The sequence below is a fragment of the Ambystoma mexicanum genome, chromosome 9 (genome assembly GCF_040938575.1).
Source record: "Ambystoma mexicanum isolate Mex_15411 chromosome 9, UKY_AmexF1_1, whole genome shotgun sequence".
In the NCBI taxonomy this organism is placed as follows: domain Eukaryota; kingdom Metazoa; phylum Chordata; class Amphibia; order Caudata; family Ambystomatidae; genus Ambystoma; species Ambystoma mexicanum.
Window position 1 is genome coordinate 662,328,087 of NC_090931.1, and position 12,330 is coordinate 662,340,416.

Sequence of the window (12,330 nt, forward strand, 5' to 3'; positions counted from 1 at the left end):
TTTTCAGCCTGCCAAGCCATTACAAAAGGGGAAAAACCATATGCAAATCAGGCTTGGTCATACCCCAAAAGGGGCAGTCCAGCCCAAACTGCTAGGTCACATCCCTTCTGCACAAGACCACAAGCATCCCCAGACATGTTTCAGCCTTGTTGGGCGTCATCAGTGAGGAGCCAGGCTGAGGGTCGTGGAGGCAACAAACAGATTCAGTGTGGAAAGTAAGCTGGGAGATGGCCAGCTTTTCCAGGAGTTTTCCCAGGAAAGGAGTGGTAGAAATCGGGCGATAGTTTGCCAGACAGGTAGGATCGGCAGGAGGCTTTTTTAATATGGGTTGCACAAGGGAGTGAAGGGAAAGATCCAGAGGTGAAAGAGTGATTGCAGGAATCGACCAAGGCTGGACCGAGGGTGTCAATGTGGTCCTGCTGGTTCTGGAAGAGCAGGGGGAGCACCGGTTTAGACAAAACTTTCATAGATCGGACTTGTTTCAAAAACTAGTCAGGTGTTGTGAGAAGGAGGAAGAAGGAAGAGAGGAGAGGGAGAGGCAGCTAAGGCGGGCCTTAGAGAGGTAGAGGAAGAGGAAAGTGAGGACAGGATGTCCTGAGTTTTAGTAGTGTAATGAGAAGCCAGCGCTGTGCAGAGGGCCTAGTAGGGGACAGGAGAGGTGGAGACTGCAGTAGGATTGGCCAGCTCCTTGCATATTTTAAAGAGTTTGGCCATATTGTTAGAGGCCGCATTGATGCAGACTCTCTTCTTGAAGAACACAGACTCTGTATTGCCTTTGGAGCAGCCGGCAGGCCAGTTTGTCAGAGAATGCGCCAAAGGCCCTCCACTTCTTCTCAGCCACCCTGCACTTGCATTTCAGGGCAGCAAGGTCGAAATCATACCAAGAGTTGAACTTGGAGGTAGGCTTCAGATGGATTCTCATGGCAGGGGCAATGATGTCCAGGGTGTTGGGGATGGAGAGATGCAGGTTTGAAAGGGCTGTATCAGAGTGTGAGTCAGCCACAGGGGTAGGAGCATACAAAGTAGAGGTAAAGGCATCCACTGACTTGCTTCATGGGCCGAATGACCGAGAAGGAAGGTGAAGGTGCTGGGGAAGGCTTTGAATGTGGGACATGCAGTGTCGGGTGGGAGGAGAGAAGAAAGTTGTCAATCCACGAGGGAGGAGTGGTAAGAGGGTAAAAGAGGGGGATGTCTGAGGAGATGAGCATCCAAGGTGTTACTGGAAGAGTGCGTCGGGCCAGAGTGAAGAATGGAAAGAACGAGTCGCAAAGGTTCCGAACAAGCCCAGAGTAGGGATTAGAAGCATCCAGGTGGACGTTAAGGTCTCAGAGGAGGAGAAGCCAGGTAGAGGCAAGGAGAGAAGAGGAGAGGTCAGCCCATTCAGAGAGGAAGAGGGCAGCCTGGCTAAGTGGCCTGTAGATGGTGGCCACAGTCAGAGAGGCCAGGAGAGAGAGCCTGCAAACCAGGCATTCAAAGGAGGAGTAGGCCTGCGTAGGAATGACAGAGGCAGGGACCCACTCCGGAAAAAGCAGGGCCAATCCAATTCTGGGCCGTCAGGTTCTGTGCTCGGAGAGGATCTTGTAGCCCTACGGCAGGAGGGATTTAAAACTCATGACAGAGCTAACCGTAAACCATGTCTCAGTGAGAGCGAAGACATCCAGGTGAAGGTCTACAACGAGTCATCAGATCGCAGAGGAGTGCTCGACAGCAGAGCTAGAGTTGCGACATGGAGCAGGTTGCCACATTTGAAAGACTTCTGAGGTGAGGTACAGGAGGGAGGTACACCCAGCAAAGGATGTAAAGGGGCCCTACAGTGGGCAAAGGCTATAGATGGAGGTGGGACGGGGTCCGAGAAGAGGAGGAGGAGGTACGTGCCAGAGAGGCGAATGAGGAAGTAAGTGGCAAGGGAGCCAGACCGGTGTTAGGAGCAGCCGGAAGTTGATAAGATGCAGTAAGCACCTATCGAAAAAAGGAGGAGATTGGGCTGATGGCCCTGAACCAAGACGATTCCATTCAAATAGACATCAATGATGGTTTTGGAGCAATGGAAGGAGGTCAAGAGGGCCGTCGACCGGTCGCCACCATTAAAAGGAGAGTAGGAGATGGAACAGAGACCATATGAGGGGTTCATAGGTCATGAGAGGGAACGACAAGGGGGATGTCAATGACCGTCTGTCTGGAGGAAGCCCTGATGGAGGTATCAGTGATAGGGAGGCCTGGGTTGGAGACCAGGAAATCCCTCTTGAACGTTTTCCTTCCAGACTTGGTGAGAGAGATAGGATAGTCGACAGAGTAGCAGTTAGAGAAGATGGGAAAAATGGAGCACCATAGGGGGTGCGAAGAAGAGAGACAGAGAAAGAGAGAAAGACAGAAAGACAGAGAAAGACAGAGAAAGAGAGAACACGAGGGGAGCGCAGCCCAGTGCCACGCACCACAGGATGTGCAAGAGGGGATAGGGGGAGTCACACAGGGGAACACAACAGTAGGGAAACAAGAAGCAAGGCAGGGAACAGAAGGTAAGTGAGGCACAGTAACAACAGCGACCACCAGTGGAAAGGGACCTAGAAAGTGGGAGAGCCTAGTGGGACAGAGGAGACAGTAACCAAAGTAATCAGAGTGGGAGAGAGACTAGTGGATACAGTGATACAGTAGCAATTCTGTCAAAGGAGTAGGAACATTGGGGGTGAGGGGGAGACCTACAGCCCAATGCCAGAGGAGTAGGAACCTTGGGGTGGGGGAACAGACCTAGAATACAACAGTTAGCAACAGAAGACTAGGGACACAGTAAGGAGTCAGAAAACACAATATATGGCTAACCGCAAGGGAGGGGAAGCCTACGGTTGAATTCGCTTCCAGGAGCAATGGCATTTGCCCTTTCCCTTCTGGTCTTCTAGAAGACCCAGCCGGTCAGCCAAAAGATGGGGGATCAAAGAAGAGGAAGCCAAGTGACCAACTATTTAGTTGTGGATCACTGGAGCAGAAGAATGGGAGAAGGGTGTCTAGTTCATGAGGCAAACAGGAATAATGAGAGGGTGCCCAGCTTCCTGCATATCGTCAAGTGGAGATGCCAGGAAAGTCGTTCACTACCAGAGGAACTGGATGGATAATCCAGATCTAGCCCCACCCCCCCTCCCCTCCTGCGCTTACATTTATCCGGCAGAGCCACTAAGAAAGGGAGGGACAAATACAGCTGGGCACTAGAATGAACCTATGATGATCTAGGAGTGCTTGTCCCCACCTGTCTAATACCAAGTTGGCAAGGGGCATGAGGGGTTCCCTAACACAGGGACCCAACAGACACATGACGCCTTATCCCCCTGAAGTGGTCACCATTGTAGAACTGGGGCCTTTAGCACTTTCAAGAGGAATCTGCAATGTAACTGGGGATTGTAGGCTTGCTGCCTCAGCAGGATCGCCGTACCCGATGGTTGCGTTAAACCAAGCCCCAACGGTCTCCAAACTCAGAATGGGGATGAGCCAGGATTTTCACAAGCTGATCAGCCAGCCAATCTCCTGAGAGTATCACAAACGCAGGAGGTGTCCAGAGTCTGGTTAAGTGATGGTTAACTTGTCTAGGTTTGTGTTTATCAGAAGGATCTATGACAATTGCTTGCACGCATTTTCCGAGACGCAGCTTCTAAGGGGTTTCCCGCATTAGAATTTATCACGGCAGACAATTTTCTTTCATCACCCCCTGACCCTAGTCTTGTGCAAAGGACATCCACGGAGCCTCCGCCCATCTGCTCCTCACCACATCCCGCTCCCTCCTGTTGTGCAGGGGCAAGCCTGCAACACCCCCTCTCCTACTAGGCCCACTCCTCAACGCGCCCACTTCACCCTGTCCCTGTGCCCTCACCCATAAGAAACCATAGTTCCCTCCACCCCTATCCCACTCAAACTGCTGCTCTGGCTTCCTTCCAATATATCCACTAGGCAGGCATGAAAGGCGCTTGTGATGGGCAATTTCCAGACAAGCTGCTTTCTTCGCACTGTAGCCTATGATAAAAGTGGGGATTCGCCACCAGAATCCTCTATGAATGAAGGAGTCGTCTAGGGAGATAGCCCTTTTGTTAATATACTTGGTGCTGATCTGAGCCCATAGGGGAGAACCAGAGGAACTTTTGGTGAGGAGGCCAAATGGGGGATTTGAAAGTAAGCATCTGCCAGATCGAAGGAAGTCATGAAGGGCCCTGGGAACCAATTCTGATTATCTACTGCAGGCAAACAATTTTTAACAGTACATCCCCGACAGATTCTCTTTAGGTTCATTAATGGTTGGAAACTCTCCAATCGTTCCCCTTGAGGCTGTGTCCTTGCACACCGCTTTTAAGGCCAACCGTTTTGTCAGATCTCTGGGCAATGGATTTCTGATTAATTCAGACTATATGGTAGCCCATTCTGAATAGGTCCTACACCCAGACATCCAAGTTATTTTTCCAAAGTACTTGAAAAGGCAAGAAGGCTTCCACAATGCCCGAGAAGACTGAGTGGAATTCCTTCTTCCAGCCAACCGGAAAATGTTCTAGTCAAGTCCAACATTATCACTGGTGGGATGAGAAACTCCCTTTGTGCTACAAGACCAGTCCAAAATTCAGAAACAATTCTACTTTTTATAACCTTCCGATGACCTAAAGAATCAGAGAAAGCAGAATATTGAAGTTGGTTAAATCATGGACACAAGGAAAATAAATTTCAACTAGAAAAGCAAGCCAATGATGGATGTTGTGCTATACATTCAGGAGATGCTCTTTTAGCCTCCACAGAAAGAAAGTATTTTGTAGAAGTGATTTGCAGGAAAGTGAGAATGTCAACTGATGAACAAGTTACTTCTTACCTTGTAACGTTCTTTCGATGGGATGTTCCTCCGACATATTCCTTATCTTTGATAATACGTTTCCAGCTTGCTGGGCTTGGAAATTTTTCCTGTAGAGGGTGCTGCGCGTCGACGGCCACCGTATCGGCGCCGACGTCACCATGCCCATAAATAGCCACGCGCGGCGTCCGTTGCTCAGTTCCGTTTTGTAGCATAAGAAAAGTCATGCCTGAATTGGTTATTGACCTTGAAGAAGCGTAAGATGCAACCACAAGGGAAGTATTACTGCGTGGATGGATGGGAGGGGCGATGAGGAATACGTCGGAGGGACATCCCATCGAAAGAACGTTACAAGGTAAGAAGTAACTTGTTCTTCGAAGGGATTGTGTCCTCCGATGTATTCCTTATCTTTGATAGACTCCCATAGCAGTGGCATGTAATTGGAGGTGGGAGTAAGAATGTCATGTATCCCTTTAGGGATGGACCGAATGTAATACGGCTTTGCCAAATCTGGTCTCTTGACCAGTGGAGGAATCCAGGTTGTAAAATTTTGTGAATGTATGTGCGGACGACCTTGTGGCAGCCGCACATGTGTCTCTGACCGGTACCCCTCTTTAGACGGCCGAAGAGGCTGCAATACCCCTAGTTGAATGAGCCCTAAGATTTTGGGGTGGCTCTTTCCCTGCCAGTTTTTAACATTCCAGAATGGCCAAAATAATCCACCTGGAAATGGTTTGTTTTGTTATGGGTAATCCCAACTTGTGACCAGAGTATCCTACAAACAGTTGGTCTGCTTGCCTGATCCTAGCCATTCTGCTGATGTAAAAGCTTAGAGCTCGCCTTGGGTCCAGCCTATGTAGTCTTTCTTCCTCTTTCCCCGGGTGGGGAGGAGGGTAGAAAGAAGGTAAGGTAATTTTCTGAGTAATATGAAATTCAGAAACCACCTTTGGGAGGAAATTAGGCTTCACCTGTAGGACAACTTTGTCCTTGTGGAAAATTGTATGTGGGGGTTTACAGGAGAGAGTTTGTAGCTCGCTCACCCTCCTAGCAGATGGTAGTGCTACCAATAGAACAGTTTTAAGCGTGAGAAATCTCAGCGAACAAGAGTGAAGTGGTTCAAATGGAGTGCCCATTAGGAAGTTTAAGACTAAATTTAAGTCCCATAAGGGAACCTGGAATGGTTTTGGAGGATAAACATTAGTTAATCCCTTGAGAAATTGTATCAAGGTAGTTTGAAATACGATGGTTCCTCCGCATAGCGCGTGAAGATTGAAAGCGCTGCGAGATAGCCTTTAACAGTGCCAACTTGAAGGCCTGAGTTTGCCAAGTAGAGTAGAAACGATAACACCATTGGTGTACCACATGAAAAAGGGTCGATATTCTCTTCTCTACACCAGCTGCAAAATTTGTTCCAATGGCAGCGGTATAAATACTTTGTTGCTGGCCTTCTGGCCTAAAGCAACACCTCCATGACGTCATCAGGGAGATCCCAATCCTTGTACCTCACCCTTTCAGAAGCCAAGCATGAAGGATGGAGAACCGGACCTCCCTTCTGCGAGAGAGGATTCTCTTTGAGTGGAAGACGGATTGGAGGGCAGATGGACATATCTAGAAGGTCCGGGTACCACGTTCTCCTGGCCCAGTCCAGGTCAATTAGGATCATGGTTTTCCGGAATCTTCTCAACCTCCTGATCAATTGAGGAATAACAGGGACTGGTGGAAACGCGTAAAGGAGTGGAAACTCCCAGTCCACTACGAACGCGTCTCCTAGAGCTCCTCTCGGGGGAAATTCCCTTGAACAGAACAGATCGCACTTCCTGTTGGTGCTTGTGGCGAACAGATCCACCTGAGGGGTTCCCCAAAGGGCGAAGATCTCTTGACTGACTTCCTGAGCTATCTCCCACTCGTGGGAGACTCTGCTCTGCCTGCTCAGAGCGTCCGCTGTCAAGTTCTTCTCTCCGGCTAGGTGGACAGCCGATAGAGAGATTCCTTCTTGGATTACCCAAAACCAGAGCTGCATTGCCTCTCTGCACAGTGGCAGTGACCCTACGCCGCCTCTTTTGTTGAGGTAGTGCATGGCCACCGTGTTGTCCGTCATTATTACGACATTTCTTCCCTGTACTGATGGAAGGAAAGCTTTCAGCGCTAGTCTGATCGCTCTCAGCTCCAATAGGTTGATGTGTAGTCTGGACTCCGATGGAGACCAACGACCGCTGATGGTCAAGTCGCCGGCATGGGCTCCCCACCCCGTGAGTGAGGCGTCTGTGACTACTGTTATCTCCGGCCATGGTTGCCAAAACAGTTCTCCTTTCAAGATGTTCTCTGGATAGGCCCACCATTAAAGGGCACGGGCTACCTTGTCCGGAATCCGGAGGAGATCTGTCATTCTCCCTGAGAATTGCGACCACTGAGTTCTCAGTGCCCACTGAAGAGATCTCATTCTCAGGCGAGCCTCTGGCACAAGGAAGATGCAGGAGGCCATGAAGCCTAGCAACCTCAAAAAGTCGAAGGCTGGGAGACGTTGGGCATTTTGAAACTTGTTGATCATCTGCAGAATATCTTGAGCCCTCACTTCTGGTGGCAAGGCTTTTCCCAGGGAAGTGTCCAGGACCGCTCCAATGAACTGGAGTCTCTGTGATGGTATCATCTGTAACTTCTTTAAATTGAGGGAGAAGCCCAGTTTGTGAAGGAAGTGGCAGACATAATCTATATGGGTCTGAGCTTGTTCCGAGGATACAGCCCTGATCAGCCAATCGTCCAGGTAGGGGTAGACTTGGATCCCTTCCCTCCTTAGACTCACCGCCAATACCGACATTAGCTTGGTGAAGACCCTCGGGCCGGAGGTCAGCCCAAATGGCAGAACTCAAAATTGATAATGAGTCGCAAATTGCGAACCACAGGTATTTCCTATGTTTGAGATGGATTGGCACATGGAAATAAGCATCCTGAAGGTCCAGAGATACCAGCCAGTCCTGCAGCTGGAGGGCCTGAAGGATCTGAGAGAGTGTTACCATCTTGAACTTGTCCTTCCTGAGGAACGTGTTCAATTCTCGTAACTCCAGGATGGGTCTCAGTCCTCCGTCCTTCTTTGGTATGAGAAAGTAGGGGGGAGTACCAGCCCTTGTTCCTGTCCGCTACAGGTACCGGTTCTATGGCACCTTTCTCTAGCAGGTCTATAATTTCCTGCAAGAGGAGCGGATCTGGAACTTTGAGAGCTGTTCCCGGTGGATGACTGAGGGATGTGTAGAAAGGGTAGGCAGTAACCCTGGGCAACTGACTCCAATGCCCAAGCATCTGACGTAATAGCCTGCCATTCCGTCAGATGTTGAGTTAACCTGCCCCCTACAGGTGTCTTGTGTGGAAAGACCTCAGAGTGGTTTGGGGGCGGCTGATGCAGATGCAGCTGCTGCGGTCTTACTACTTTTGACCCATCCACCTCGGGTGGATCTCCTTTGGCCTCTTTGAGCCAGCTGTCCTCTGCCTTTCCCGAATGCGGAATAATAGCGAAAGGACTTTCCTCTCCCAGAGGTTCCTGAGGGGCGAAAAGGAGTTTGGCGGATAGCAGCTCCTAAAGATTTTGCTGCTTCTTTAGATGTCTGCAACTTTTCCAGACTGTCATCAGCCTTTTTTCCGAATAATGAAGAGCCGTCAAAGGGCATATTCAAAGGTCTGGCTTGTACATCTGGAGACTTTCGCAACCACGCATGTCTGCGAATTGTTGTAATTGCCGCCATGGCCCTGCTGATACGGTCAGCGGATTCGATGCCAGTTTGAAGTGACTCGCACATGGCATCTTTGCCATCTTTAATAATGTTAAGGAAGGCTTCCTTTTCCTCTCCTTCGGGTATGCAGTCAGCCGCTGATGAAGCACACTCCCACAATGTGTGGCTGAACCTGGCGAGCGTACAGGTGGCATTGATGGACTTCAACTCAATACTACAAGCAGAGAAGACTTTCTTTGCCATAGAATCGTACCTCTTGTCATCCCTGTTCTGTGGGACAGTAAGGTAAGCAGTCCTACTGCTGGATGAAGTTGCCGCTTGAACCACCAGGCTCTCTGGGATCGGGTTTTTTGACAGGTATTCAGGGTCAGCAGCCGCTACCCTATACTTTGTCGGCAGTCTTTTATTCACTGCTGGGATGACTTCGGGAGTATCCCAATTGGATGCAATTTTTCTTTGTAGGGCTGCATGGAAGGGGACCACCGGGTCCTCCTGTGGGCCTTCGTCCAATATATCCGTTAGATCATCCTGTTGGAAAACAGGTGAAGGCGCAGACCAACCCATAAACTCAATTATTCTTGCCATCAGGGTTCTATATGGTGTTTCGGCATGTTCCCCTGGGTCTGGCTTTACAAATTCCACTTCTGGGGAAGTGTCAAGTCGACTGGCCTCATGAAGTGAGTCCTGTAGTTCCTTCGGCCTCCTTTCTTCAGAGGTGAAATCCTCTGCAGCAGGCAGTGTGGATCTCTGTAAACCAAAAGTTTCTTGGTCAGAGTCTTCTCTTTCTTCGTAAATTGAAGAAAGACCAGGGTATTCCGATTTCTGAAATGGAGTAAAGCCCATCTCTAGGGCCGAAGGAGCCAAACTCGTCGTTATTGGATGAGAAAATGTCGAAGTCGTCGACGCCGATGTAACCGGCTTCGAAGGCGCCGAAAATGGCATCGAAAAAACTGGAAGGGGTCTCGAAGAACTCGAGAGGATCGGGATCCTACTCGAGGGCATCGACGACGGTCTCAGCGTCGTGCCGGAGGCCCTTGAAAACACTGTTGGCTGCGGAGCCTTGGTCGTCTCTTTCATCGGCGTCGACAATGGCGTTGAGTAGATCGACCGATGCGTCGAGGAACCCTTCGACAACGGCGTCGATGGCGCCGACCCATGCGTCGAAGGAATCTTCGACGACGGCGTCGAAGGAATCTTCGACGACGGCGAAGGAACCCTCGACGACGGCGTCGAAGACGGTGCCTTCTTACCCGATGGCTCATGGCGCTCTCGGGTGGAATGTTTCGCCGGGTGCTGCGACTCGCAGCGTTTTGATTTTTTGGGTTTTTCACCCGGGGTATCACCCTCAGCTGTCTTCGAGGGGGTCGAGGCTGCGTTCTCGAAGACGCTTAACCTTTTCTTTCTGAATTCCTCCCACTCAGCTTGAGAACTGTGTTTGGTGGGACAGGAAACTCTTTCTGGGGACACCGAAGACGAGGAATGGGACCTTCGAAGTCTCTTTTTTGAGTGTCTAGATCTTGACGAATGGTGGGAGCTGCTTCGAGATCTAGAATGGGAGTGTTTGACGGCGAGGCGACGAATGCCTCGACTCAGTCGACGAAACCTTCGAGGAGGATTTGGCTGACTTACCTCTCTCGAGCTTCCCCTTTCGCTCCTTCAGGGCTTTCGCCGTCATGGACATGCAGTCCTCACACTTCGAACAATGGTGCTCGGACCCCAAGCACCATAAACAGACCCTGTGTGGATCCGGTATTGACATTTTTTTACCGCAGTCTCGACATTTCTTGAAGCCGGATCGCGGCGTCGTCGGTTCTGATGAAGAAGCCACCGAGAACGATAAGTGAATATTCGTCGAAATAGATTTAGTAAACCTGACTGAACTGAGCAATGACGTTCCGAGGCCCCATGAAGCGCGGAAAAACGCAACTGAGCAACGGTCGCAGCGCGTGTCTATTTATGGACATGGTGACGTCGGCGCCGATACGGTGGCTGTCGAGGGACATCGACTCGGCGGACTTCGACGCGCAGCGCCCTCTACAGAAAAAATTTCCGAGGCCAGCAAGCTGGAAACGTATTATCAAAGATAAGGAATACGTCGGAGGACACAATCCCTTCGAAGTATTGTGTTGTGGTAAAGAGTTCGATTCAATTCGATCAAAGACATGTTTCCAGGCACATGTCCCTTTGTTGGAAAACCGAGGTTATAATTCTTTTTTTAACTTTACCCCTCTTAAACAAGGATTTTTGTGTGGATTGTTTTACTTGGAATTGTCCCAAGCGGTCTTTGAAGAACATAACTAATGCGATGAAATATGGTGCAAAAATTACTATTTATAATTGTCACGGTTTTTCAATGAATACATTGGACCACGTTATTGGGTTGAATGTTTTTTACTTAAAACTAATTTCCGATTTGAAAAACATTGCTAGTGAAGATCAACACACTACATTTGTTGTTACAATGGTTATAAGACGCCTACAAAAAGGTTAAGAAATGCAAACTTGTAAACCTTGTTTTGGGTACATAACTGGTTACTTTATTTAATAATTATAACAGGATTATTAAAATGATATTTGAGCACGGACCTAGCTTGAGAAAGTAATGGAGCACTTTTGAATGAGACAAAAAGGGGAAAAAAGGCTGTAATTTTGTAAGATGAAATTGATCAAATAACAGGGCACCATTTTTTGACGATTTGTTTACAAAGTCGAAATGCTGTTAGAATATATTTAATTTCTAAAGGAAAATTATCGAAGTTTAAGGTCAACGTCACAGCCTACTCAAGTGAAAAAAAATGTGACAAACTCCAAAGTCAGATGTAAAACTCTAGGCACAAAAGTGCTACTGAAACAAATGCACCTCTACCCAGTTCAAAGTCATCAGCCCGCCCCCTCCCCTAGTAAAGTGTCTTATGTGGGGAAGTTTATAAAGATTTGAAGGAACTGAGCAACAGAGAAAGGATCCTTGTGAGTGTAAATAAACTTGCAGCCAAAATCAAGAGGATGCGATGAGCAGTTAAACCAAGCATTTGAAATTGCAGACATGCATGAGCACCACACTGCTGATCACGGAATTGCAACAAAACCATAGAAGCAGCTACAATGAAACATCTTTAACTTTATTTCTAACAAATTAGATCACAAAAGTCACATACAAAAATACAACATTATAACTCACAATATTAACATCATTAAGTAAAATACAGGAATATGTTAAAAAGCAAACGAGTAAAAATGAGTAAAATGGGGAGTAGCCAATTAAACACTTGGTACCAATACATTTTTGCTGCTGCAGTTACATCCTTAGATCTCTTCCTCCACGCCTGCAACACAAAATTCTCCACGGAGTGCATCACATCACAATCTCCTGTCAAACAAAAGCACAGAGTCGTTTTTACCTTGTTAACATTAAATTACTTGAAAAGTGGAATCAAATATTTCCTCCTGGCATAGCAGTAGGCTGGGCAAAGCAGGACTAAGTGCACAGTACTTTCTACTTCACTTGGGCAAAAGGGACAGGCTGCCGGGTAACACAAGGTCCAATTTTGCTTTAAACTGGTTAAAGGCAAGATACAAATATGCCCTCATTAGAGCCCTCATTACTTTAACCTGCATGCTATCTAGGTAGCATTCTAAACCAGGGGCTACTTTCCTAGACAAATAAGAAACTAAACTGACTGAGCACACAGGTTTCCACCCAACCACATAAGCCTTGTTAAATAATGCTTTAACGCTTCCTGGGATTGATTAGGGTTGCAACCAGTCCCATAATGGTTAGCTCCCTTCTTTCACCCG

The 12,330-nt window shown here is 48.4% G+C and overlaps 1 protein-coding gene across 7 annotated transcripts in view; it reads right to left on the reverse strand.

Annotated features, from left to right (window-relative positions):
• HYCC2 (hyccin PI4KA lipid kinase complex subunit 2) overlaps nt 1–12,330 on the reverse strand; it is a 1,329,865-nt gene that overhangs the window by 1,000,970 nt on the left and 316,565 nt on the right. The window contains exon 4 of one of the 7 annotated variants that reach the window (XM_069615446.1): nt 11,815–11,902. The exons of the other annotated variants lie outside the window; for them this stretch is intronic. The gene's annotated coding sequence lies outside the window, so the exon portion shown is untranslated. The remainder of the gene's footprint in view (nt 1–11,814; nt 11,903–12,330) is intronic. 7 annotated transcript variants of the gene reach the window in all.